Genomic DNA, 27,524 nt, shown 5'->3' with positions numbered 1-27,524 from the left:
GCATTCTTTACCAAACAAGGAAATCTCCTCTAATCTGCAAGTAAAGGAAATGACAAGTGTGAACAAAAAAATGAACTGGTTACAGACTATTCAACCTTAGATTATATTATTCTGAACTGTTAATTAAACTCTTTTTATAGCTCTCTCCCGAGTCTGCCTGGGGCTATACCTTTAAATTACCTTTTAATGGGAAATTGATGTGAACAGCATGCAGCCACAAGACCAGGGAAATGTGTCCCCATTCTTAGGATGTCTGCTGTGCACATCAATGGACATGAGGGGTTCATGTAGAACTGCTACCTCTATTCTTGGCTGAGTGAGGAGACAGCCAATTAATTGGCTGTCAGGAAATGCATACAGCACTGTAACGGATGGAAAATGAGAAAGAGCATACAAATCAGAGAAAAGAACACAAGATAAGCAGGTCAACTATCACAAAAAGTGTGAAAAGGAAAAATAGCTACAGGAAATAGATGAACACAACAGTGGCTCAAACTTTCATTCCACTGTATTTATACTGACGTAAGCTTGGCCAACATGTTTATACATTGACATAAAACACACTATGATATATTCTGGACTATTTCCAAAAGCTTGATTTACACTTAGAAGATAACCCCTGGTAGCACATGTCAGATGAACGGTGTAAATGAGATTATTGATATGATAAACTGTTACAAAAGAAAACTGAGTGAAATAGCAATGGCTTTATGTTATAGTTTTAAATTAGGAATGTAGGATAACACTAAAGGGGTTATGGGGTTTTGTTTCATTATTATGTCTGTCTTGTTTTGCAGAAAATACAGGTCTGATACAGCCTGTACCTTTAGCATCTTAAATCTCTTGTCAAACACAGCATTTTCTGCTGGGTCTAGCCTGAGAAAATCCAGGCGAAATACAATGATATCAAACACAAGGAATGAATTGCCATAAAAAGGCAAACTGTGTCAAATAGGTCATAAATAGAATGAAACAAAATCAACCTAAATTCTGCCCTCATCTTCCGTCATAGAAAAATCAGCTTTCACAAATGTATTCAGGGGAAGTCTAACTTGGAATAACAGGACTGGCAGAGAACATTTAGAATTCTACAATCCAAAGAATGACAATGGTCACCATTTTCAAAGAGAGACTTCAAAGAAAAGGTATATTAAAAAAATCACTATATGACATATAAATGGTCACGGTCTTAATTGAACTTCGTCAGTGATGTAAATCAGAATAGCTATCTATGATGGGACCTGAATTCATGGCAGAATTACAGGTCAGGTCACTGCCCCACTGCTCAGACATCCCTGGGACTGGGGAAGTGAAAATACAATGGCTCCAAGGAACAATTACTCAAACAGTATTTTTTAAAATATGTATTTAGCTACATTAAATTATTATATCTTTACCTGATATATATATAATTTATATATATATATATATGTATAATATACTTATATATACACAATATATAGTATAAAAGCCAAAAGCCAGTGCATTATTTCAGCGTTTCAGGACAGACTTTAGGTTTTTATTAGTAAAACAAAAACCATAAACACAAAAATCTTGTTAAAGTTGGAATCATGTTAAAGTTGATGTTTAGACAGGAGTATCAAGAATAACTACATCAGTGCAGCATCATGCTGTGCACTTATGTTCTTAGTAATTTCTAAACAATCATCCCAATTTTAACTAAGAAGCAAGAAGTTAGTCACATTCTGCAGAGCAGAAACAGGCCTAAGATCACAAGGCTGAGCATTTTGGTTCTACAACAGCAATTCTTATAAAACAACATTAAGGATAAATTAAAATGTTTACTTCATTAAATATTTCTTAAATAGCACCCACATCTTTGGTTTGAATACACAAGGGCTGATCATGAGATTAAAAAAGCATGTAATTCAGCTTTTCATAACCAAAATCTTGTCCTCCTTTTTTCCTCCTTAAGCAGAGCCAGCATAAGAGGCAGTAATGATTTGCCATTCCAACAGGTTATCAGCTAATTGATAGAGTCTTATTGGGCAAAAGGAGCAAGGAGGGAACAGTAGGAATGGGTCACATCCTGCTGACTCAACACAGCTCAAAAAAAGCCCTATATTTGAAGCAGGAAGAGAAATACTCATGGTGGATAAATTCCTTCCCATTTCCTCAAAGAAAAGAAATGTGATATTTGCATGCAAATGGCATCCTCATGAATGATCATTTCCATGTATTTCAGGATGTTGACATGTTACCTGATCTTTAAAATTCCTGAATATGACACTGTTGAACCATATTTGTCTCTACTAACATACTGCAATAGCCAAGAAACTGCATTTCTCTTGAGAGAGTCTCAGCAAGATAATCAAGTAGCACAAAATAAAAAGTTAGGGGCTGATTGCGCCTCCTAACAAAGATGTGTTCTTTTTGAGAAGGTCATGGACCACCCAAAAGATCACAATAAACTATGGACAACTGGCTAAGCTTTTAGCTTACCTAGTAATTTTGAAGCAGGTAGGTGGAACATTTTACCACACAAAATCTACAATGGACAGCTGGAAACAAAGGAGTAAGTACACAGCATTTAGACTGCCAAGTGGTTAAAGGCATACAGAGGCATCCAACAGGATATAAACATACCTTGTCACAATTTAAATAATTTTAAATGGATCCTTTTCATGCAGGGGTTATTCAAAGTAGAGCCTAACTCTTAAACAACATGGTTTTGGTGTTTAATTGCCGTGCCCACTACTGCTGATAAAAATTACACCAACAACAGGAAAAGAAACCTTTACAGCAGACAAAAAGCTTTGCCAGTGGTAACACCGAGAAAGTAACTTTTAATAGTCAGTCATTACAATTGAAACAAATTGCTGAATTATATATTTTATTTAAATTCAGCTCTGGTATCAGACTACTTTAAAATGTAATCAAGCATAGTTAAATACTGTCAGTTACTTGTTCTTATGCTGTCTAAAGGTAGCACATGTTGAAAAAAAAAGTTTCTAAAACACTGTCTCACTTTCTCTCCCTGGGAAAGACAAAAAATACTCAAGGATTCAAGAAGGAAAAGAGGCTGCAGCTGGCTACTGTTTCAAATGGTACTGTGTCACTCTTCCATTCCGCTGTATAAATGCAAGAGACAGAATGAAAAATATTACTGATATTCCCAGTCCACCAAAGTAGAACACACAATTTACTGGTATACGCTTTTCTTGGATTTGAATGCTGATGTCCACGGAGACGTTACAATAAATTTTCCATTTGTTTTCCTTATGAAGAGAAAGACTGAAAGAAGGAAAAGAAGGGAGAGGGGATGCACAGACTACCTACAAAAATAATAGAAAACCCTTCAAGATAAGAGCTCACCACTTCAGGCAGCTTTTAGTTAGGATAAATACAAAGCATATTCATTCATCGTCACACTTGTAAAATATTTCTTTAAAAAGCTTTACCTATACTCTTCCCCCTTCAAATCCTCTGCTGTCATATCTACAAGAGCTTGATAATAATGTAGGCAATGCATTATTGCAGAACTATTCATAACCTTGGATTTTACAGTTTAGTATCAAATTGTTGTTAGGAATATACCTTGATTCATAAATATTTTTCCACACATACTGCATCATACAAATTACTCTACACATACTATTTCTAACGGAATTGGTTTTTAAGCATGATTTACAGATAGACACACAACTGTAGAAATGCATATCTTTAAAGATAACATTTAAAAACTTTAGAACCCCCACAGTGTTGAAAGGATTGTGTCAGGACAAAGGCAGCTGCAGCCTAAGAAGCAAGGAGTGTACACATCCTCAGCACCTCACATGACACACAAATATACTCCATTCTTCCCTGTCCTCCTCCCAGACACCAGCATAGACACTCATGGTTACACTCTCCTACTAAAAGATGTGTTTGGCTGTCTCAACAGTTCAGGCATTTCTTTTTACACAGTGATGCCACAGATTAGTTTACAACACTTACAACTTTAGTCTGGTATCTTCAATAGTTATATTAAAAACACCAGCTAAGAAAAGTATTGAGAATTTTGCGATTAGTGTCCAGGTACTTTTTGAATCCCTCAAGGTCCAATCAACCCTTATTTGGTTCATAAATGCTCACAAGTGCCAAAGTTTTCCCAGGTGATATTCAATTTAAGTAACAGTTTACTGACTTGATAGGCTATAAAAATCTTTAATTAAAATAATGTATTTAGAATAACTTTCTTTATCCACTTGTATTATCTGACTCTTCCTGCTACACACAAGGGGAGAGATGCAGGAGGCACGCAATACTAAAAGTTTATCCTCATTTCATATTACTCATTTTAAGATTGATACCTGAGGGACTTAAGCAACTGCATAATAAAACATGGCAGAAAGCCCAACAAAGCTATTGCCATTACAAGAAAATAGTCTTAGGCACTAGAGGGAGCATCTGCCTTTACAGTCACTGAACGTTTACATATCCCTACAACATATTCTGTATTATGTGCAAAAATAATTTTTCATCTTGTGTATAAGGTATAAGTCCTACCTTTCCCATGAAAGACAAACAAAAGAAATACTAATATTATAAAACCAACCCTTTAAATAAATATGCCTTGTCTATTTAACTTATTCAACACTAATTTTAAATTATTTTCCCAAATTTCAGATTCTGAAAGTAAACCTTTTCTACAGAATTATCTAAATAGCCTAACAGCATCAGAATACTACGGCTAGCACTGTTCAGGAAATGAAAGCAATGACATTTTACTTTATGGACACAGCTTCAGACTTCTGCAGACATCCACATCTTGGCTGGCTGCCTAGACTCACCATGAGAGAAGGGCATTTCTGGGCTGTGATTCACCTGATCAGCTCAAGGCAACTGTCAGAGGATTAACGTGTGAATCATATTCCCCAAGCACCACTTCTATGAACAGCAAAAGTAGCTGAATTCACACGTGGATGTGTACACCAGAGATAATAAGTTTATAAGGTCTGCACCCAAAAACCTAGATAGAACACACTAAGGAAAAATATGCGTGGCAACATCAGTGATTATAAACTGGGGGGGATGGTACAGTGGGTCGCAGTGTCTGGCTACCTGAGTGTGTATTGGCACTATGAATTTACTGTATAATTTCCAGTACTGTAAAACTCTTCATTCTTGCTACATTCAATAGATTCAGTTAGGAAAGCAAAGATACAAAGAGCAGAAATCCCTTAATACAGCCTGTAAAAAATAAGACAATTTAAACACCTACCAAACTTGCATACAGGACCATTTGAAACACGATTACACTTTCATCTCCTTAGAGTGACGGGAAACAGAAAATATCTGCCACCTATAGTTCTCCTTAATGCCTCAGCCTTCACAGCCTTAGCTGTTAATTCCTTTGCTCACTGGCAGGTTTACATACTCCAAGATAGCCCTCAGCTCTCTGCCTGTCTGGATGCTGCTAACTGAAAGACTGCTAAGAATCACAGCCTAGTTTACCATGGCAGCTCAGTAGCCATGGTTTTAATACCAGGCATTATGTTCCCAGACTTTGTGCCAAGCCCTGAAGCAGGAAATTCTATTTTCAAATGCATCAAATTGGTACTGCTGCAGTCAAGGTTATGGAATTATATAATTTTAGCTTGTTGTGCAGTTTCTTATTGTTGACTACAATGATCAGCCATGTAAGACAGGATTTAAATTTTGGGAAGAAATAGTAACTCTGCTTATGTCCTCCAAAGTACAGTAACTATGGTTCTCCTGAATTTTTATTAGGAAGTTCCTCTCTTTTTCCTCTTGGCATGAAGGTCCTTGCTCATTGTGAAGGACAATGCATCACAAAGGCAAAATTGCCAGTTTCTTTGGTTATTCTTCCAAATTTACAAAGCAAAGTGATCTCCAATAGGACTTTCATTGAAAGAAGGTAAGAGACCAACAGCCTCCAAAGTCTGCTAAGAATGTTCAAAGCTGGGTTTACAAACCCACTAGTTTTGACTCTAATAAAGCTGAATATAAATTATTGTACCAAAAGGATCTGAGCTCCTGTAAATGTCAGATCTCTTTGAAAAAATTTCTTTGCACTTCAAACATTTTTGCAGTACTGTAGCAAAGCCTCCAGAAAACTAACATAAGCATTTATCTTTAAAGTAATAATAAAAAAGGATATAGAAAAATCACAGAAATGAAACTTTAAATGTAAAATATTGAAGAGTCAGCCAATATAAAGGATTTCAGTATATATATTTGTTATACTGTAGTAATAAGGCAGCTGGAAATCTGCATCAGCACTGAGGTTTGTTGGTCACAAAGATGGTCTAAACTGCAGGGTACCTGACCTGAGCATGTATGGGTACAGGGAAAAAAAATAAATAAAAAAGGGACAGCACAGTTAGAAGGAATTACTGTAGGGTCTAGACTTGTCCCAACATGAAACTGGGACATTAAAAGACTAATATTTTAAAGATGAGCAGAGGTGAAGAAATAGGTTTTCATCTTTTTCACTTTCTGCAGTCACTCAGTGTGAGCTTCTGTAGAAACAAAACACTCAGCTCCCTCATGATAGGTACATGATATATTCCTCCCTGTGCAAGAGAACAATCTGTTTTCAAAACATTATGTGAACTCAGATTCACTTGCCAGAAGATGTGTATTTTGCGTAACTAAGAGCCACAGAAATTAAAATCTTTGATTTCTGGGTATATGGGAAACATACTGTTGGCCTCTGTGTTAAGAGAGGTGTATCACCTCTCTTAAAGGAGAGGTGATAACACTACAAGGATGAAACAACTGTGGAATCAGATAACCCCATTTTTTTTTTCCCCTTGTGAAACAAGTTACTGTAATCAGTAATACCATACTATGGAGGCAGAATATTTAAAGTCTAGGAAATTACTCCTTCCCATTGCTATCTGGTTTTAAATAGCAGGAATAATTCCTTCAGTATCAAGTTCCTAAAGACTTGAATATTTTGTTCTCTAAAACATCTGAATTTTAAAAAAGCAGTGAAAAAGACAAGTATGAAAAGCAGTTGGTTCTGATCCACGAGCTTAATTCTGTTTAACTGAGACCACAAACTAACAGCTCTATGCTGTACTGGGTGAACTAAAAGCTACAGAAGACCACACTCAGTCTAGGACAAGGAACAAGCAAAAGTCACGCTTATGTCCCCAAGATGTATTTAACAGTTTAGAGGATGCTTCATAACACACATCAGCTCCTTCCCCCAGTTAGCAGACAGTTTCACCCCCCAAAAGCACCACAGTAGTGTTTGTTTGGTCCACAGGCTTCCTCCCAAGCACAATGCATTGTACATCATGTTCTGAGAGGGAAGGCTATGGATTACATACACCACTTCACTCCTCCTCCATTCCTTGTGCTTTGTAGAGTAAGGGGGAAAAGAAAAAAAAACAAAAAAACACTGTGGAGAAACCGAATTCCTTCCATGTTTCAAAAACAAAGCTTCAGCTATACAGAAAAGGTCTAATTGCTGGTGTTTGTTTTGGTTTGGTTTTTGGGGTTTTTTTTTAAATTTAACAGTGAAATCTGCTAAGGCTGTATCTCTTCAGAAGGAGGTTACAGATAGTTACATTTTTGGAAGTTCTGAAAATACATATTAGAGCCCCCTAACCATTTTCTTTACAAACTGTGGAACACTTTCTGTATCAGGAGCAATCCATAAATATGCATTACTACTTTATAAATATGTATTGTGTTATTACAGATGAAGAAAACAACTGAGTAGAAGACCTCATAATTGTTATGGTCCCTTATTTAAAAATGAAAAAATCCCCACATAATTCCACAGGGAATTACTTTACATATAAGTGTGGAACGATAGTACAGCAAAACAGTTTCTAGTTCTCTGTACTTGAACATAGCATTTCTAGGCTTTGGGAGTTGTCAGGTTGGGCTTTTTTTCCATTTATTTATTTAGGTTTTAATTTTGTTGGTTTTTGTTTTTTTTTTTTAAAGTTCTGTTTATTTTAAACTGAGGCAAAAGGAGTGCAGAACGAGCTGCTTGGGCTGTTGGGAGAAGGAAAGTAGATAGGGCAGTTTTGTATTCATCCACATGGCAACTGTGCTCATGCAAGCCCACAGCACCTCGCACCTTGATTATTGTATTATTTTTCTTTCTAAGTCTGGGAATTGCAAAAAGGCTCAGTTGCGATCACTTCCTGAAGCTACTGCTTTGAGTATGCCACTCACATATTGCATCTCACATTTTCTATTAGACTGAAAAAAGTGTAGACACATGACTGTAATTTTATGCAAGTTCTTATCAAGCAAGCTAATCAGCTATTTGAAGCCTGGCTGTATACTTTGAAATTCATAAATACAAGAAAAAAAATTGGTTGGTTCAACTTCCCTTAAATAAATATGAAGGTTTTGAAATTTATTCTTGCCATCTAAAACATTCCAAATTTAAGAAGATATGTACAGATCAGCCAGGAGCTGCATACTCCTCAAATGCTAGGCAGAGTCACTGGTGAAAGAATCCCCAGCTGCTCAGCACTGAGCTGACGTGAGCTGTTGCAAAAGTAACACACAGGTAAACATTAGTTTAGGCTATGGAATCCTGGATGTTAAGTGAAAACACCAGCAGCCTGAATCAACAGAGAGAAAGAAAACACCTGAAACCCAAGACTTGCCATCTAGAAAAATGAAGTTACTAACACTTTGCTTTAGTGCAGAATTAGAATGCAGAATAACAGATTGTGTATAACTTTTGAAATAAAATTCAACAGTGATAACATCAGTAAATAGAAAGTATTTCTTATTTTAAAAATAGAGGAATAAACAAGATTATAATGGAAGAAGGATACTCATTACTAGGAATATCACCTGTACCTCACTCCATCAATTAGACATTATCCAACTGTATATTTTTCTATGCAAAATGGTGTCTTATAGATATTGAAGATCTCTAAGCAATTATTACCACATATGTTGCAGGCTGCTTTGCCAAAGGTGAGTGCAAGAAAGACTAAGAATCATAATATAAGCAAGGCTTAAAGATGAGGATTTGAATCACCTCCATGCCCGAGGACACAGCCTTTGGACTCTTTACTTTGTGTCTTTGATGTTATTTGTAATGGTCATTATATCGCCTTTCCCAGGGTTAAGCCTGAAGAATTTCCAACCCCCAAGGCAATTTCTAAGCAAATATGGTGCTGCAACTTGGAGAATCCAGCTCAAAGCGAGCTAGTCTACTCCAGAAAGAAAACTGTAAAAAAAGACATTTTCAGGAGAAACTTGAGTTTTTCTAACATCCTTATGCATATTCCATCCATGTAGCTTTACAAATGAACAGTGGAAGAGGCCTCCTTCATAATACTTCATAACATCTATCATTCTTTCATTATTTTTTTCCACACAGAATTACTGCAGACTAGGGAGCTCTTTAGAAAAGCATGAAAAACACCAGGTAGGCCACAGAGAAGGGCCATCACTAAGAACATTACAAAAAGTGACATGATCACAGACTGTGACTGTATCTTCTATGCAAAGCATCACCAGAGTGATGCTTTACAGCAGGCAGGCAGGGTTAGAACCCCATCTTTTTCTATGGAACCACCTATTCTCTTGTGGCAGAGGAAGGTTTGGGCTGTACATCTTCAATTTTCAGGAGAAAAACAGCACTTCCATCTAAATATAACATACCACTGCTGTTTAATATTCTGCAATTTAAATGAAAACAACAGCAGACTTTGCAACTCAGTAACCTGAGGTTCTAAATTAATGAACATGGGATGATGAGAGGGGAATATAAATGAGAGGGCTCAGCGCTAGAATTCCCATAAATAAAGATCCAAGGATTTCAGAAACAATTTACAAAAACAGCTGATTGTTTCACTGCTATTTTTCAGTAAGGACTGGAAATGCAGTGCTATTTTTCTGGCAATCCACTGATGTAGATCTTTATTGAAACTAAGTGTCTCATTACAAAATGAAAAGATAATTTACTGGGAGTTTATGAGTAAGAAATTATTTTACACTTTCTAATCTCCTTCCCATGCAAACACCATAAATGTCTCATTGTTCGCCCAAGAGCATGTCTCTCGTGGAATATAAAGATGGTGCTTACAGCAGCATTTTGAGCCAGTTAGTAGTTAATCATATGTAAAACTGTTAAAAAAACTAGGGGACCAAATAATTTTTAAACCTCCCTCATGCATCCTGTAATTGTGCTGTGGGAGTCTGACAGCCTGACGAATACTGGGTCAAAGTTTTGCAGAACACATAGCGTTTAGGTGACTGAGTAGATAACACGGTAATAACAGCATGATAATTACAAGGAGAAAAGGCTTAAGGAAAAGCCTTACAGGAAATGCAGACGTGAAAACATCACCCTCAGCCAGGAAACAGAACCAAGGGCTTTAAAATTCAAAAGGGCTTTAAAAAGTGTCAGGGCAGACTCACAGAACACAAGAAGGCCAAGCACTGTATATTGTATTTAACATACCTTCTTAGTATCATACTGAAATGTGATGCAAGACTTGTCTACAACATCTCATGAGATTTTTCCTGTTCATCTATCAGAACCAATTGCCACTTCATTTCTTAATTCTTTGGACTCCCCATTTGTTTCCTCTTTTGGGCTAATGTCATTGCCACTCAAACAGATGTAACATAGCCTGCAGCTCTTACATATTCAAACCCTAATTAGAAAATCAAAATAGGAGGCAAGACATTCTCTCACAGGAACACATGTATTATGGTGACCAGAGAAGCCCTGTTAATCACCATTAGAGGATGGCCTCCATGTTCTGAACAAAGTCTCTGGATTCTGTCCCATGTGGAGTCTGTTATGAAGGGGTTTTACCTTATCTGTCTTTTAAGCAATGGCTCTAGGGTATGCTCTTGCCCATTCTTGCACTCAACAAGAAGGCAGAAGTCAGGCAACCTAGCATTAGCCCTATCATCACATCATGAAAGCTGCTGCTCATCATGTAATTTGCTATAAGACTGATGATCCTGATGATCTTGCATTTCATTAAAAAAACCCCAAATCAATCAAAAACCCACCCCCAAAACAAACACCCAATAAAAACTGGACCACAAAAAAACCCCCAAAACAGAAACCCAAACCAAAACCCAAACAAAATGCAAAAAAACCCCAAACCAAAAAAACCCAAAACAACAAAACCCTAAACGATCCCCAACTCATCTTTTACAATAAGGGTAACAATCCCTAAAAGTTTGATTCTGTGCCTATTTCTGCTGAGAAAACCCAAGAGTCTGAGTTTTGTTGGTTTGCTTCAAGCACACCACAGTTAGCAGTGCAGCTCCACTGGCTCTGTGTGAGCAGCCTCTGAATCCTTGGCTGCCTGTACCTCTCAAACATGAAAAGAATTGTATGATTTCAACAATCAGAAGAGCCTTTGAAAGCCCCACTGATTCACCTACTACATGAGGCAATAAAACACAGTGTCTCAATCTCCTTCTGAAATCACTTACATTTTGAGCACAATTTATTCCTAAATTGTTTTTTTATGACTAACTTGTTGAAATGAAAATTCCGTTTTAGTATGAGTTACCTATAAAGTAACTCAAAAATGAACCGCATTCGCTGGTTTTCCCAAGAAGAAACAAGGGACAATGAGAAGCTTAAAATCAAAACTAATTCACTTGGGGTGTTGGAAGTCCTGTCAACATGACAATGTGAAATTTTGCAGTTTAGTAGCATGGCAATTTACATAAAGCCAGACAAATACATTTTTCACAATATTTTTTAATATGTCACAAATAAACCTAAAATTATTCTTTGTGGACATAAGCATGCCTGATAATTTGCAGAGTATCTGGCTATTAAGTGTGGAAACTCACTTCTCAACTTGCACAGCACTGAAAAAAAAAAACCAGTTTACACAGTTTATTATTTATTTTTCACATTTTGGGAATGAAAGAAAGGAAAATTTGTAAAAATAATATCATATTCCGAACTTTGGAAATGCAAAAGAGAACAGGTCTAAAATCTAACTGGATCACACAAGTGAAAAACACATCCCTACTTACTACTCAGCTGGCAAAGAAGACACTGTTTGTGTGAATGCCAAAGAAAATTAAATAATATTCATTTGGAAGTCATTCAGGGTTTCATTTCACATGATTATAATAAATTAAATGCAGACAGGATTCACAGCATCAAAGTACTCAATTGAAATAAAACAATGTGAAAACAGGCAAGAAAGCTTGATGATTTAAATATAAACAATTCTATCACAAAGCAAATAATTTTCAGTGACACAGCTAGGGGAAAATAGGTAAACCCCCTACATTATACGCCTGGCCTTTTAGTTTTCTTGCACCTACTGTAGAATGAACACCGTTTGTTTGAAAATATATAATAGTACATTAAAAAGTGAAACAGACTTGATTGACAGAAAGGGACAGGGATTAAAATCCCCGAGGTTTACTAGCCTAAAGGCAGCCATGACAAACTGCTGCCAGTTGCCCAAAGCCTGCACAGCTACTCAAGCACACAATCCTCAAAATAGTCATATGTGGCTGAGGACAATCCCTGCTGTGCAGAGCTGAATTTCAAACTGGGCTCAAGAGAAGGGAAAACATCAACACAATCACACACCAGTCACTCACATCTTACATTCATTATCAGGTTTTTCAAAGGAATCCCCAAGGCAGCTATATTTCACAGAATTGAAGGTCTAAAATAAAAGAAAAGGAAAAGAAAACCAAAGCAACTCCCTCTACTCAAAACTGTATTTATTCTATTTTATAAATGGGCAATAAAACATATGAAATAAAATTGCTCAAGTAGACTTCAAGACAATTTTTTTTTTTTTTTTTGGAAAGTGAAAAATAAATACTAAGAGACTACATAACAAGAATAACACTGCTACCAGGCAATTGAATGCCATCCAATACATAACTTCTTAGCCAAATACTATATGATTACAGCTTATTTTCCAGGAAAGCCTGCAAAGAAATTTTGATTTCCTGTACAGAAAAGCATAGCTACCCCTCTTGTCCTTTCCTCTGTGAAAATTCTATGTATCATTGCAAGTAAGTACCAAGTATCAGCAGTAGGATGTGATATGTTAATGTGTTCTAATTTTGATTACTTCAGCAGAACTGATGTGTGAAGAAATTAAGGTCTGTGCATTAGACAGATTAATAGAGTCTGGGATGAATAAAATACGCAATTAGAAAACTGTTTAAATTAAGAAGAGAATTTGCAGAGAGGAGGGCAGGTTGCATTCATGTGAATGGCAATCTACTGACTTTTTGTGTGTTTTCTGGTGTCAGACTGAAATTTTCTTTATTATGGTATCCTGGAAAGGGTTGGAAGAAATTATTAAAGACTTCAGAAGGATTAATCCATGTTTTACTTATCTAATGTGCTTCAAGAAAGCCAGTACTAATCAAAAACAAAGCAACATTTAGTAGTTCATGCAGAGAGTAAGCAATAAAAATACACAGATCTTATTGGTTACATGTAACATGTGCAGATGAGAATGTTAAGTACAATCTGTGAGTTGTTGGTTGTATTTAGATTCGTTTTACTTCAAGACCTCCACAGTCCTCAAACAGCACTGCCCTAGTGGGAACCCTTCCTTCAGACTGCCCTTTCACACTGGTGGGAAGTATTTAATAAAAGCCCCCGAGATTAAACAGATCAGAACAGTTAGTGAGACTGACTGCAGCCAGCAATGTCACTGTCATTACCCCATTCAATGCATCACCCATCATTCTCACAAAGGAAATGTGGCAACCAGCAAACCCTGGTTGTGTCGGGCACAGATGGGAAAGCTCCCTCCCTCTGCTAATTGTCTGGGAAGGAAACTCATTAAATAGCGTTTTTCACCTGTCACAGTCCAAGAGCAAACTCAGCAGCCCTCTCAGCTGCCACTTGTAGGGGAAGGCATAGCTGATGCTACTCTGGGCTCTCCTCTGCTACTGAACAAATGCCCCCTTTCTCAACACAAAAAAAGCAAAGGACCATCCTTCTAACAATTAAGCTCCAGTAGATCCCAGTGTCATATGCACCAATGAGTTCCATCAGCACCCCAAACAAATGGTACAATTCTTGATTTTCATAGGCAGTAAATCATGAATAATCTAGAGGATGAAGTCTGTATTTTGTTAGGCTTCTTTTTCCTCCTTGTTTGAAGCTCTGCCAGCCCAATGAAGCCTTATGAAAAGACATTTTGACTTAAAAAATAAGAAAATACATTAATTGTTTTCAAATTACTTTTACTTTTTCATAAAAAAGACCCATTTTTATTTGCACTTGCTAGAAAAAAAAGTAAAAATATAACACTGAGATTTTTTTCTGCTTTGTGCTCTGTTTTGTTTTACTGCTTAATATAATAGCAGCATAATTTTGTAAAATTCAAAGAACCAAATGCATGTATAACATTAGTGCAAATCCAAGCTAGACCAAAAAATATTTAACTTGGGTGTTACACTGGTATAAAACAGAACAGGATTTGGCTTTTGGCTAGAATTGTTAAAATAGTTCCTACACACTTGTGTTACTTCATTGGGTTGTGAAATTTACCAGTGGACTTAGAGAAAAAATAATCACTGCGCCTAAAAAAATCTTACACAATTGCAGTGTTAGGTTCAGAGTAGATATTGAAACTCTAACAAAAGAATATAGCACTGTAATTGTGTACTCATACAGAGACAACACTGAGGGGAAAAAAAAGAAAAAAAAATCCCAGAGTTATACATCTTCACAAAAAGTAATACATGCAGTTACATCAGAGTACAACAGCACTCAGCAGGAATGCACAGTTCTTACAGAGACATGAGTGGACAGCAAAGAGTTTTAGAGAAGGGGTTTGTGCAGGCTCCGAAGCAGACAGTGTGCCCTTCCCCAAAATACAGTCTTAAAGGGAGTAGCACCAGTTTCCTGTCAAGCAGCTCAGCTAAGTAGGAGAGTGGACATAAATCAAATCTATAATCAAAATTTCTCCCACTGCTGCTTTTCCCTGACCTCTCCCACTCCAAAGAAAACCTCACTAATGCTTATCTGTACTTGGATATATCATGGCTGGACTCTCCTGGACACAAACTTGTCCTTGTATTTTAACTGGTTTGCAGGAAGAACAGATTTTACTTCAAAGTAATGCTGCTTTCAAAGAGCTGCTTAGCTACCAATCTATTTTAATTTATGATTTGCATGCCAACTCTAAACCACAGAAGAATTTTCTCTCACAATGACTGGAGATAAATAATGCAGAGCATTGACACTGAAACTGAAAGAAGAATTAAGGAAAACAGTCCCAAAATTAATGCTATTGATAGGAACAGTGCAATGTGGCATGGTTTTTAAAAGGACTGATCCAAATACCTCAGCCACTTTTCTAATTTAGCATGTTTTTAAAGTGTTGTTCTCTTTATCCTTTGAGTCCTTACATAATACAACAAATTAAAAATTTGACTAAGATTACTCACTTTCTGCCTTAGCTGTAGATCAAGATCTGTTGTAGAAAAAATAATGAAGAACAAATGGATGCTTCTTCCTTTTAGTAAAATATTATCTATATGGGAGGAGGGGTGATAGCTTTGTAAAACCAGCAAAATAAAAAGTGAGAGCAGTGCATGTCAGCCCAACAGCCCTCTATAAAGTGTGTTTTCCATTGGCCTCATGATGGGCAGTTTAAAGAAGGAACATGATGGAGAGCAGTGAAGAAGTTCTGTAGATCTTCATGCTGAACTCTAGCCAAGTATGGAAAGCTGCATGCAAAGCTGTCACTGGTCAGTCCGATGCAAGGGAAAGATGTCCCCAAGAGCAGCTTTGCACTAGAGCTACCCAGTGCAAAAGAGGATGCTAGCAAATGGTAAAGGATCACAAATAACAAGCAAAGACAAGTAAGTATCTGTGTAGTAAAGAAGGGGAAAATGCACAGACTCAAAGAGCAGCACAGTCCATGCAACAGGTCATGAAGAGGACATACTATGCAGCAACTCAAAAGGAGGTAAGGCAAGCAAGCTTCCTCTGCAGATGAAAAAGGATCAGTGCCTACAGAAAAGCCAGGATGAAACTAAACCTGTCTTCATCTTTTTCTGCCAGCTCCAAGAGCTGCTGCTGAAGCAACTGGGAAACAAATGAGTAATATATGAAGAGAGACTCCCCAAAATGTAGTTTTCATACTCACAATTCACACTTTACTGTTTTCCTATGGGGCAGAATTCAAGACCATGCTGCTTTTATTTTTTTTTAAATTTCTTTACATAAGATATGATGGTAACAATCATCAGGTTAGACAAATTTGTTGCACAGACTAAATTTGCCCATTTTTCTATTTTGGGTTCTACTTTCATTGACAAGTCTCCAAATAAAGTTATTGTGTAAGCTCTTTGGGCTCTGTAAAGATTGCCACAAAGTTATAAAACATTCAAAAGAACACACACAAACCCCCATATTGTGAAAAGTTACTTAGTCATTATCATCCCATTTGAAATGTTTTGTTTGTTTCTTGCTTCAGATGGTATATTCCCATTATGTTCTCAGATGTCAGACATGTCTCGTGAACACAATGCTGTCAAACTATAATGGACAAAGAATTTTTTTATTTTTTTTTTCCCGTAATGTGTTTTGCTTGTATGAAAAACTGGGCCAAGTATCTACTAAGTTATATCATTTCCTTCAGTGAAACTAATTTACAAGGAAAATGAATCATGGGAAAGACAAAGACGATATCAGCTATTCTATATCCACCCTGTTCCTTCCTGTATCTGTGCCTGGAAAAACCGAGCAACTTAGTAACAATAGAGTAAACTCCAACCTGCTGTAATGCCATTGAAGCCAACGATGTTACAAGCATGAATGAAGTTGGCGCAGCATCAATTTAATTTTTACCACTGCCCAAGTCTACCCCAGCATGTAAAGGTTTTCCAATTACTTGACAATATGAAAATAACCTTTCTGTTAAAAGCACATTATGGTGTATCCATTCTAACTGGAAATGTGCTAGTAGGCAGGAGGCATACCACAGCCTTAACACTAAGTTCATGCTTCAGGACAGTAACAGAATAAATGCTCTAACAAGCTGCATGAAGGATTAGTAGGAACAGCAGCAATGTATTGCCACAACCAAACAAAATCCCATCTTGTTTGCTTCACCGAGAACACAGACTTTAGGATAGGAGGGCCAATGTCATAGCTGTGAATAAGTCATTTTTTATCCTAAGTCCCTGTGTCAGGTATTTTCATGCATTTTCTTAGGAAGGTCATCTTTGGGACAAAATTTCTATGCTTGATGTGTTCCCATGATTTTTGAGGGCAATCTGTCATTCTCATTAAGCTGCATATAAAAAAACCCAACCAACCAGAACCTCCAAAACAACAACAAAACAACCAAAAATCCCTCAAACAAAACAAAAAACCCACAGCAAACACCTAAGCATAAATATGCTCTATCACCAATACGTGGATTAAAGGATTATAAAGCTGGAGTTTTTTTCTCCCCAGTTAAGTACCTCAAAAATTAAATTATTTTAAATCTGAAATTTACCACCTATTTTATCCTCATTAAAAGATGAGCCACATAACAAAAGTTTACAATAATGGCTCTGGAGGTTGTTTTCCTGCATACTATCTCACTAAATAACATGCTGCCTCTAAAGTCAGTGATTCTCCAAAGTTCATAGGAATGCATAGATAGAGAGGGTACAAAAATTGTTGCAAAAAGAAAAGGTAAGTATGTAGGCCTGAATCACAAGTTGTGCTGACAGACAAATGATGAGAGATTTTTTTTTTTTTACTAATTTTGGAATTACTTAAATATTTTTTGAAGGGTGTTGTTATGATGAGCAGCAATCAGACTAGTTTTGGGCTTGTTTGTTTCTTCTTGCCTCAGTGAAGAGCACATGATTTCCCAGTGCCCCCTCCACTGCCAACACATTCTCTCTTGTGCAGCATATGGAAATAAAATCCATTCCCATGTAAATCATACCTACTGTTTCAATTTGGTTTCAGTAAAATTGCATGCCACCTTACCTCAATATTATATAAAACTAAATGCCCATTTGAAATATCTCTGAAAATCTTTTTCAAGTACTACCGTTATTTAATATGTGTTCGTAAGGCTGTAGCAGGGTGTGTAGTACTACATCCCTGGATTGCCCTCCCTGAGCAGCGCCATATGACAAACACCTTTCTCTTGGCTGAGCTGCCACTGCTATCTACAGTTTCAAATCACACCAGACATAGAAACTTCTACTCCATCTTTTAAAATTAGGCTTTTATATCCTTGATGTTGAAAACTGATTTTAGATGAAGAATGTTTAGGCACAAAGACTACTGTGGAAGTCTACTAACCTTTGCCAAACTGGAAAAAAGTTTCAAGCTAACAAATAAGGAAGAAACAGATGGATTAGATACGATATAAAAACAAATATAGTTCAAGACAATTACTGATTCCAAAACATGGGTGTATATTTAACAGCTTTAAAGAGAAAAAATCTTTAATAACATAACAGGAGCAACCAGACCATTCACACAGTGCTCTTACATATCCAAAGAGCACTTGAATCAATCTCACTACACTTGGCAACAAATGGCTCAAACACAAGTTGAGGGTGTGTTGCACTGTGCATTGAGCTGATGCTCCAGAGACCAAGTCCTGACAATGACCCAGACATGTCACCTTGTGCCTCAATTTCCCAGTCTTCCAAACAAAGGCCAGTGGCAGAAACTTTCCTGAAGTGCTTATGAGTAACTCAGGACAAGCACTGCAAAAGCAAGGAGCTGGGTGATGTAGCAAGTAGTGCAATGTCACATGTTTTCAATCACACAAGCCTAACTACTTAGGATTAAAATAAAGCCTTGTGCAGGGCAGCCCTGCAAATAAACTGCTCTGGACCCTCTTAAGTGCTTAAAATGGAATTTTTTCTAAGTTTGCAGTCAATTCAGGTCACAAGCAAACAGGATGCAGTTTCACAGCCTCAGAAACAGCCTAAGAGGGACACTGACTCAGTTTGAATTCAGTTCCTTGTGCTCCAGCAGAGTATAAAGTGTACTGTATTTGCGTTGTTGAAACATAAATCCTCTGATGTATTGCACTGAGTGAAGCAGAGCACAAACTCATCTGAAAATATGTGCTCCTTTATCCAATTACTTAGGTGGAGGACTTCCTTTTGTAGATCCAGTTTCTATTGTTTTTCTACCAGCAACTCATGTGACAGTCAGCTGTAAAAAGGACTTCTCTATCCCCACAAAGCCATTCTCTTCTTCTCAAGGTTGCTTGCACTGTCTTAGAAAACAAATCTGAGCCATGCACTGAGTGTATAAGAAGGGCTGTAGTGCATCTCTTCATTTAATATGATACCATAAAATTTGGTTATTGTATTCCAAGCAAAGTATTAAATCTGAAGATCTTACATAAAAAGCGCAAGCAAACCTCGTGTAAGGAAAACAGAAGAAATGCAAGAAATAAATAAAAATGTGAGGGATAAACAGTAATAGTTATGATTTTAGGTATTTGTGAGGGACTACCATACTAAAAAAAATAGTAGGGAAAAAATGTGGTTTTAAATTTATTCCATAAATGTAATGTGGTGAAGAATACAATACATTGCCAATTAAAAAGGCAATAGCTCAGTCAAAATAGCAGTAGATGTACTCCCTTCAAGTCTCTGATAAAACAATGTTAAAGCTAAAACAGCTCGATTCCAAAGCATAGCTGTATGTGTCCAGAAATTTATCACTGGCAAAGACATAAAGAAATGAAGGCAGGCAGCCAACATTTACTGAAGGGAAATAAATAACAGTACCTAAAATGACTCCAAATATAGACAGCATTATAACCATAATTTTAGATTAAAAAAAAGAGTATCTAATAAAGGAATGCTTACAAACAGCTTCAGCCAGAAATCTTGCTTTTTACTTTTTACCCATATAACCCTTGCATACATGCATATGCAAAATAATGAATAGAAGTCAAAATTCTTTGTTTGCTTCAAACTGTTCAGTAACATGCACTACCATCTTAATCATACCCTAGGTATGTTGGCAGGAGTGCAGCACAAGTGGGAGTCACAACTGAATTTTCTTCTGTAAAGACCAAATCAGCCTTTAAAGACTTAGAAAGGAAAGGTCCTGAAGCAGCTTGTTACGTATGAAAAAATTTGTTCCTCAACAGAAAACAAAACAAGTTCCCTTTTATTTAGAAGCCACTAAGGAAAAAACTTACTAATTGTTTAGAGGCTTAAATTGAATCTAAAAACTCTCTTAAATATCACTTAATGGTGATTTTTGCTGCATTATGAGCAGTAAATTCACTTTACTGCAATGAAGCATGTACATACACTGAGGTGGTAACAAGAGTACATCTATTTTATTGTCCCACACACATTGAATCAGTTATGTATTCTTCACTAGATGTTTTTTCCAGAAGAACACACACAGTGTGTGTGAGCTCAGTACCTCTCTGAACTCCTTTCTATACCCTTTAACAATATTCCAGACTGCCAGAATGATTCATTTTTCATATATATTGTACTTATATTTGTCAAGATTAGGAAGCCAGCCATATTTAACACTACACAAAACAATATCACATAGTATATTAGGCAAAAAGACAGTGTCTACCTCCTTGCAGGTGACTGAAAACCCCTAGCAAAGTTATATTTATTTTAGTCTAAAATAATCATTCAGAGAAAAAATTTTGATCCACATGAATCTTTAATCCTAATCAGCCTTACTGTTATATTCTTTCTAATTGGACCAAACCACAACATTAAGAGGTATTTTCTACAGTATAATGCCCTGCTATGTAGAATTATTGCACAATGACCTCTAAACTCACAAAAGGTCTCATTGACTTCAGTTCAGGCATAAGCATCTGCAGTGCTCTGTAATGCTAAATACTCCACACCAACAGATGCAGAGCATTACTGTAAGTTGCCACTGATCCAGGAGATACTCCCTCCAGTGTATCTCAGTATCACTATTATGCAAAAAAACCCATGCAAAACCCCAAAATCCAATAAAGAATTCCAACAGGATTCTCATTTTGTTTTCAAACAGGGAAAAAAAAAAAAAAGTGACAGATTTTGAAAAGGGGCCCTTTACAGACTTGCTTGGCTTTTGATGATGGATCAGATTATGTCACTTTTCCTTCTTCTCCCTGCCCCCCAACCCATAAAAAGGCGAGGAGGTGGTCTCTTAAAATACAGCTACTTATATCAGGCTATTGTTTCCTTTCCCTCCAAGACCACCCAGCTTTTCAAAACTGAATCATCTCTGCATGAGACAGATTGGAGCACCACCACAGCTCTCTATGCAAAGACCTGCTATGCTGCACTATTTACCATCCCTGCATAAACAGAGCACACTGTACTGGCTGGATACACACACATAAGAGACAGTAAAGGCTGGAGGGGAAACTGTGAAATCTTAGGCATTTGAGGAAGGGAGAGCCATGACTAAAGCCGTCTTCAAAGCTCAGGAGATTGCTTAAAAACAGGTGCTTTTTCTAGAGAATGTATGCAAAGCCTTTATTTTCTTCACACATTTGGAGTTTTGAGTCTGTATCTTTAAGGTGGGAGCGTAACTAAAATTTTAAAAGAAACTGGAAATTATCATATAATAACTGAATTCCAAGTTCTAGTATTTTTGCAGGAAAAAAAAGAGAATCCAAAGAAGACTCAGGTTCCAGTTTGTCCTGGAGGTTGTGGCAGTACACTGGGAAATACAAAACACAGATTCTAATTATGGCTTTCTTGTTATCTGCTTCCCTTCTCAGATTATGATGCTTCAGTTTCCCACCCAGTTACTGGTATATTGCTACTAGTCTTTACAGTGCTTTGAAATCTACAAATGAGACGCAGAAAGAATGAAAGGCACTATGCTATTATGAAAATGAGGTAGGGATAACACACAAGGGATAGACACTGCTTAGGGGCATGGTTTTTCTAGCAGGCTTTGGCCAGCTTGAAAAAAATTAAAATAAAAGGGACAAGGTATGAGCTTCTTTGAAGACAGAAAAAAATCACAGCAGGGAGTTGCTCAATGCTGGTGCCTGCCCAGACAGCTAGATTTAGGTGACCTGAAACACACCCTAGGCAACAAAATAAAGCTAAATTATATACATGAGAACTTGTCAGGCATTTTGTCCTTGGCTCATCAAAGCACAACACTGGCACCAGTGTTGTTTGGCATTTCATCAGATGTAGAACAATCAATTTTTATTGTGATCAGCTGTATGTATTCTTGACCAGTCATGAACTTGCCACCCCACACTGTATCTAACTGGCACAAAAGGTATCCTATACATCAGCAGCTGCTCAGCAGTGAAGTGGGGCAGGCAAAGAACTTCCTAAGACCATGATCAAAACAGGCACTTCTTTCTGCTATGACATGTATCAAGGAGCATCTAAAGACAAAGTTATGTTTGAACTAAGACATGTCTTATTAAATCTAATTAACTAGTATCAACTCAGAGTTAGACTGGAAACCATAACAAAAGAGGAAAAGTGTTCACTAGACTACTGTCAGTAATAACATTTTCACCCTGTCTGAATAGCGGTTATATATTTTAGCTACCTTAAGATATGTATTTTTTAAAACATGGAAAAACTAGGTAGAATATTATTGCTCTGTTCCTACTGGTATTTAATAAGACACTTAGCAAAATTCTTCAATTTAGATGTTGAGTTTTTATTCTTAATTTTTCTTCTGGTTCCCTTAAAATGGTTAGAGTTGGAATGTGCAGCTCGTCTTGGAAACAAGGTTGCTGTTCTATGTTTCCATCACACACAGCATAAATATGGTAATACAGCAAAATAAGGTAGTTAAATAGGGGGTGGGGTGTCAACATGTGGAGTTTTCTCAGAAGCACAGAGGGACAGGATGAGTGACACCAACACAGGCTGTAATACAGGAAATTCCAATGAGGTATTAGGAAATAACTTTTCAAAATGAAATAGTCAAGTACTGAAACAAGGGGCCGGTCCAGCTGTTGAATGCTTATCTTTGAAGAGACTTAAAACTGGGTTGGATGAGGCTCTGGGCAACCTACTGTACTTCCTCCTAGTTGCAGTGGAGGGCTGGACTTAGCTCTCCAGAGGTCCCCCCAGCTTAAATTACTCTGATTGTAAACCACCTTGAAATACCTTTCCTTTCAAATGACCACTGTATGCAAGACATTTTAAATGACTACAGTTAACAACACGGTAGTATTTTCAGCATTTCCCTGCTAGGTGAATTTCTGCTTCACAGGTGGGCAAATAGCCCATGCACCAGCGACCTGGGAGGCTGCCTTGAACATCTTAAGCTTGCTTGACAAAAATTAATTTCTTTTTTGCAGTCTTGGCATGCTTCCTTCTCTCTCCATCCCTATCCACAGCTGTGTCCTATAACTAGTTTTGTGCCTGTAAAATAATCAGTGGCATTAGTTCTTTGTGATAACTACATCACACTTTTCCCAAGCTGCCATTTTTATGAGGTTTGATGTTGTCTGCTTCTAACCTGGGCTTTGAAACCCTCCATGTGCAGGAAAAATAACAAAAAAAAAATTAATTGTGCTTCCATAATTGAAGTTTAACTACCCAGAAGTCAGTAAATTGTTTACTCACTAGAATAGGATGTTTGCAAAAATAGTTGCTTCCAAATATATTAGTAAACAGCAAAAAAGAAAGTGGCTGATAGGTTTTCTACCATTCTGATACCTACACTGGCTTATAGTAATACTCCAACAAAAACACATGCAAAATCTATTCAAAATTTCAAAATAAGAGTATAGTTTCCTGGATAGAGAATTCTCTGCTTTAATACCAACATAGCTTCACAAAAATCATCCCAACAGTAAAAGACTGAGTTTTATAAACATATAATTTTTAAATGCAAATGTTCTTGCCATTTTTTGCCAACTCTTCATTTTCTCCTAACTTGGTAGGGGGGAAAGAAGAGCAACCTCACAGGCAGCTGACATTGACAACCGCATGGGATTAGGCTTTGGACAGAGTAATAAATTATCATGATTGTTATTATACTGTATATTCATCAGCCACTGAGCTTTTACAAACTTCAGGAACACAAGTATAGCTACAATGTCACAAATACCAAAATCCATTTCCAAGAATAAGGAGACACAAAAGGAGCAAAAGAGAAAACAGGGAGATTTTTAAACTGTGAGAAAATGCCCAAGTGGAATGGAAGCTGTTGCATTTAAAATATTTTAAGGCTTGAACATATACATATATATCCATATATTTATGATACTGACTTTCTCAATTGACAGGAGTTTTCCATGTCATTCATAATGATTAATTCTGATCTCTAATAAATATAGTCTCACTGTATTTTTCCCTCCCTCCATAACTTCCAATATAGAAAACTTAACACAATATTAACACTAGACTGAGATGAAAGGAGGTTTTTTGCCACAAAAATTTTCATTTTTTTCTAACTATGTGTAAAATGTCAAAAATCCAAACATGGCCTAAAGCCAAAAGTAAACCAAGATCAATCAAAATGTTTTGTTTAGATGGCTGCAATTTTATTTTTTTACTGGTAATTATTATAGCTGTTGAAATAAACACCAAAGAGGGTGATTTAATTTAAAGAGTGTTAAATTAGAATGTCACAATAATTTCAAAACTCCATCAAAAACATTTCAAACCAGGAAATTCCCAAACACTTCCTACTAAGGCTGAAGCCAGGAAAATTCTGGTGTAGCTTGCTGCTTGGGCTGTTCTTTGTGTGCATGACATGAAGTATTTCTATTATGGAACTGCAGTGAAGAGATAGCATTCCGAAGTCAACCATTTTAGAAATTGGAATGAACTATGAGTACATTTTTTAAACTATATTTACATAAATGAATTGTCACAGAATCAGAAGACATTAAATAAGGAATAAAGGAAAAAGCAGAAACTGTCTGCATGTAACTATGAGAAGTAACATTACAGCAACTTATGCTTTGATTTTTAATTCATTGCTTTTATTGGAACAAAAAGTATTTGAAAAATGAGTGAAAAGCTAATGAGCTTCTGTTGTATGTTCTGGGTAGTGAGTCAATCTCACACTCTAAATCATCCACAGGAATCATGAAATACAAAAAAGGGATGCTGTAGATCTGTGCCTCAGCACTGAATTAATTATTTTGTCCCTGGATCAAGCACATTTAATCTTCAGATGTGTTACAGCTGCTTTCAAGATTTACTAATAGTTCTTTAGATATATAGGACTTAAGAGTGTTTCTATGTTTTAGAAAAGACTATCAGGAAAAAGAGAAAGCTTTGCCTTTTCAGCTACTATGTTATATGTGGACATGCTTAACAGATGTCCTGGTACAAACTTTTTGCAGTTTTCACATGAGGAAATGGCCTGGGTTATTAGCCATGTAATATTAACCATGAAGTTCAAGTGTTTAGGTAGACTGAAAACACTTATTTACAAAGAAATTTTATGGATTATTTTCCCTTGGGCACAGAATACACCTTGATATATATGTTACTAGGTATTTATCAACCCCTGCACAGCTGAGCTACCTGCTGTCTAGATATCATTGCCAAATTTTGAGGCACTGTCCTTACAGATCTGAGTACCTGTATACTGAGCTCTAACATCACAGGATAAGGAGGTGCTTTAGCTTCAGAGGCCAGCAACATGCAAGACGTCAAAGTTAGTCAACAGAACAAAAAAATCCAAATGGGAGAGCCTACTGCTGCACCTCCAATGCATCTTCTGCTGTCAGGGGAGCAGCAATATCCCCATTAAAGCTGCCTTCCATGTAATCAAAGTTACATACATGAACTTTACAAATCTAAACTGTTGCTTAATGTTTTTAGGTATGTCTCATGTTTTTTGTGTGCAAAAAAAGCCGTTTCAACTGAAGACTATCCCTCAGCCCAAATGAGTGTCATCTGCAAGGCAGGACCATTTCCTGAGTCTGGGCTAACATTCTCCCAGATGGAAGAGACAAATGATCTTCAATCTTTCACATCCTTGCTGAGGCCTTTAAAACAGAAATGGGAAGGCTTCTCTTTCCTCATGTTTTGGGGTGGATTTTCCCCCATCTCTCATTGCCATTGTAATTCTTCAGTGTAGCAAGCTGGTAGAAATAATCACGTGGATATGGCAGACACTTTAATGCCTAGAATCAGATCTCTCAGCGCTAAAAAAATTTTATTCATGAAAATCTGAGTACTAACTAACTTGAGACGTGTTGTTAGACATACCTTGTGTAGGCTTCTAAATTTCTTTTTCTACCTAGTTTTGGGCCCACTAGGGCTTGGGTCTCACTATGCCACTGAAACACATGGAAATGAAGGAGTGAGGCAGCAGAAAGCAGTTTGTCAGTGAACACTCTGCAAGTGTGTATAGAGTCAAAGATGCTCTGCAATGTCCAAGGACAAAGGGCATCTTCTGTCACACCATCTCCCAGAGCAAAATCTTTTACATATTTCAAGTGTTCATAGTTATGTATGCATCAGTGGTTCCCCAAACAGAAGTGCTTTTACTTGCAGCCTGACACAGTCCTCAAAGACTGGGAAAAGGAGGTCCAGGAATGCACAACTGTCAAAAGTACTGTACCAGAACTGGGAGGCTGTTCACATCTTAAACTTTTCTTAAAAGCCTCAGGTGATCTAATAATATATTAAATGCTTTTACAGAATTCATAATGTCTCAGTTATTAATTAACTAAAAGGTTTACTATAACGTGATCAAGCACAAACAGCTTTTAAAGAAAATTCATGTTCTGGAGAAAACTGCCATCTTCATACTTGATTGATCTCTGGCTTTCATTTCCTTCATTTTGTCAGCATATTTTAGTGCTAATTGGAGTAGTTGAGAAATTAACTTTAGCTGTCTCAAGCTACTAGTAAAGAACTTAAGTCCCATCTAGTTTTATAGGTGAACAGGAACAACACAGAAGGCTACATGAATTTATTGCAATAGAAACAAATCGCTGGGGTGTTCACAGAGACTAACAAGTCATGCTCCTACTATTTTCCCAAAAAGTTACTCCTTTATTAGAAACAAGCCACCTATTTAATTTTTCTGTAAAAGGCAGTTGTTTGTTTGGTTTTTTTTGCTTTTTGGGTAATTTTGTTTTGTTTTCTCCTCCTAGGCCATGTTTTGGGGAGATCTTTCCCCTCCTGTAACTACAGCAAGGATGAAACATGTAGTTTAAATTGCCGAATAGCAATTTCAACAGAATTGCTGTTCATGTAAATTACTTACCCCCTGTGGCATGTTTACTAACCAATCAAAATATTTTCTTCAGACAAAGCACTGCAATAAATTTAAATGAAAATAAGGACAACCACAACACAAGACACATAATAAGAGATTTGTGCACAGCATGGAAAGTATCTTATAAGTAAGAAAATTATGTTCATGCTTTACAGTGCAGAATTTTCAGAATAATATAGTGTATTTATCATTTGCAGCAGTATAGTTGTTTCCAACAACTTAATGAAAAAACTCCAGTAATAAGTTGCTCTTGGAATTGCTGGGAATAAAAAAAATTAATCTGAGCACAGCATTTGAAGAGTCATGCATATTCTATAAGAGCAGATCTTTTATCACAGTCTTACTATAAAAAACACTTACTGAAATGTACATTGAAATCCAGCCAAAAAAT

At 36.8% G+C, this 27,524-nt stretch overlaps 1 protein-coding gene across 2 annotated transcripts in view; it reads right to left on the bottom strand.

Annotated features, from left to right (window-relative positions):
- Window positions 1-27,524, bottom strand: part of SASH1 (SAM and SH3 domain containing 1) — a 532,432-nt gene that overhangs the window by 438,872 nt on the left and 66,036 nt on the right. The gene's annotated exons all lie outside the window — the stretch shown is intronic.

Source organism: Poecile atricapillus, chromosome 3 (assembly GCF_030490865.1).
Source record: "Poecile atricapillus isolate bPoeAtr1 chromosome 3, bPoeAtr1.hap1, whole genome shotgun sequence".
In the NCBI taxonomy this organism is placed as follows: Eukaryota; Metazoa; Chordata; class Aves; order Passeriformes; family Paridae; genus Poecile; species Poecile atricapillus.
This window is presented reverse-complemented; position numbering and strand designations above follow the sequence as displayed.